Here is a 2641-nt window from a genome sequence, read left to right as displayed (position 1 = left end):
ATATAGTTGATAATTTATATTTTTGTGTGCCTGTGTGTAATATGTATGTACATATATGGCATATACAGTGTTCCCTCAATTTTCGCGGGTTCGAACTTCGCAAATAGCCTATACCACGGTTTTTAAAAAAATATTAATTAAAAAAATACTTCGCGGTTTTTTTCCTATACCACGGTTTTTCCCACCCGATGATGTCATATTTCATCGCCAAACTAATAATTTTTGCAAATAAATAACAAACAAAAAAAATTGTTAATAAATAATTATGTTTAAAAATATCAGGATCACTAAGTGTCTTATTCAATGGTGAGTACCAGTAATAATGGTGAGTAAATGGTTGTTAAGGGAATGGGAAATGGTAATTTAGGGGTTTAAAGTGTTAAGGGAAGGCTTGTGATACTGTCCATAGCCAAAAATGGTGTATTTACTTCCGCATCTCTACTTCACAGAAATTCGACTTTCGTGGGTGGTCTCGGAATGCATCCCCCACGGAAATTGAGGGAATAGTATATTTTGGATGTTCAGTAATAGTAAATAGATAGGGAAATTGTATCTCTTTGAGGCGAGAAGAGGCCAGGCACCCTAACCCAAACTCTTGATGTGAGTGTCGTCAAGTTGGCCACCTTTAAGCCAGTCATATGACCTTTAAGCCACCCCCAGTCACATGATCATTAAGCCACTCCCACCTTATCATATGGCTGACAAGCCACACCCACAAGATAAGCCACTCCCACAGTGTGGTAGTAAAAAAAATCAGCCCTTCACTGCATAGTTGTTAAGTGAATCACTGCAGTTGGTAATTAGTAACATAGCTGTTAAATGACTCTGGCCAACTGGATTAATTGGCGGGCTCTTCAGGCATTCCTTCCCCAACCTTATCTGTTGCCAGTAGAGATGACCTTGGGTTCTCATGGGAAAGCTCTTTGTTGTGTCTAGGAAGGCATTGCAACCTCCTTCCAGCCTTCCCCTTTTGTGTGGCAACTGAGGAACAGAAAGATGGCTGTGTTCAGATTCAGTTCAAAGTTGACACCTTGTCAGGAGGTCCCAAAAGGTGATCCCATGACCTTTGGACATTGCAACTGTCATAAATACATGCCAGTTGCTAAGCATCTGAATTCTGATCACGTGACTATGGGGATACTACAATGTTGGTGTGATAAATAGTCACTTTTTTCAATGCTTTTGTAACTTGGAATGATCACTAAGAGAACAGTTGTAAGTCAGAATGTCTTGGGTTAATTGTATAGAGGTTATTAGTTTTTTCTTTAGAATGACGATGCAGAAGTATTATAGTCTTGGTGACACTCAGTCTGTGAGATAAGATTCCAACATACATAATCCTGTTTATAAAATCTGATATTAAAATTATTCTCTCTACTACACATATTTACACACATAAAATCACTCACAAAGGCATTGATTGCATTATTATCCTGTTTTTAAATGCTGCTCTGTGGGAGAAAGAGAAGTCTCTTTAAAAGTCTCTTATACTTTGTATAATCTTATACTTTGTTTTTACATTTTTATATTTCAGGTTTCTTTGAACAGCAACATTAATATAAAGGCTAATGGATACTTTTTCTATAAGTCCACATACTGTAGTAGGTGTAGTTCTGGGGACTAGAAGGCAAAAAAGGCCCCCAAAAAAGGCCAAAAAAAGATTATTATTTTTTTGCAAAAAGAAAATTAAAGGTCATAGGAGAATGAAAACATTCTCTCTCATTGTTGCTTATAAACCCCACATACATAATGCATATTATCTCAGCCAAGATGCTTCCTTACATTGTTCTATCCTGATTGTGGTAAGCATAAAAAATGCTCATTTTACTTCAGCTACCAAATCTAGGGAGTAAAAATCCCAAGGATGGCATCAAAGGATATACAGAAACCTTCTTTACTGGCATCTAGCTTTTGCAGCCCAGATCTGGGGAGCCCTAAATTTTTATAGTCCTTAAAATTCTCTGTCTCATTAAGAGAAAATAATAGGAAGGACTCCAAATACAACAACATCCACCACTAGTAAAGTGTTGGATGGCCCATAATAATTGCTATAGTGCCCTAGCCTGGATGGCATTTCACATTTTCACAGTCCACAACCTAACTCATTATAAGCTTTTCAAAGGAAAAAAAAAGCAAGAAACAGATGGATTATTTCAGGAAGTCTTCAGAGAGATGCTACTATTTCCTTTTCACTGTTGCTATGGGTTACCATTTTATAAGCATTCATCAACCCTGATCTTCCAAAAGATCTTCCTCATCTTCATATTTCTACATTGCTACTGATTAAAACCCGGGGTGCGATGGCTCAACGGTTAAAGATGCTGAGATTGTCAGCTGGAGAGCTGTCAGCCCAGGTTCAAGATCCCAGCTCCACGTAATGGGGCGAGCTCCGGTTACTTGCCCCAGTCCTGCCCACCTAGCCATTTGAAAGCATGCCAATGCAAGGAGCTTAATAGGTCCCCTTTTGGTGTCTTCGGACAATGCTGGCTCCCTCAGCCAAAAATATGACTTTAGTAATAGAGTTGTTGAAGCATGGAACTCATTACCGGATTCTGTAGTATCATCCCCTAACCCCCAACACTTTACCCTTAGACTGTCCATGGTTGACCTCTCCAGATTCCTAAGAGGTCAGTAAGGGGCA

This window comes from Erythrolamprus reginae, chromosome 2, assembly GCF_031021105.1.
Source record: "Erythrolamprus reginae isolate rEryReg1 chromosome 2, rEryReg1.hap1, whole genome shotgun sequence".
In the NCBI taxonomy this organism is placed as follows: domain Eukaryota; kingdom Metazoa; phylum Chordata; class Lepidosauria; order Squamata; family Dipsadidae; genus Erythrolamprus; species Erythrolamprus reginae.
Note: the sequence above shows the minus strand (reverse complement) of the source record.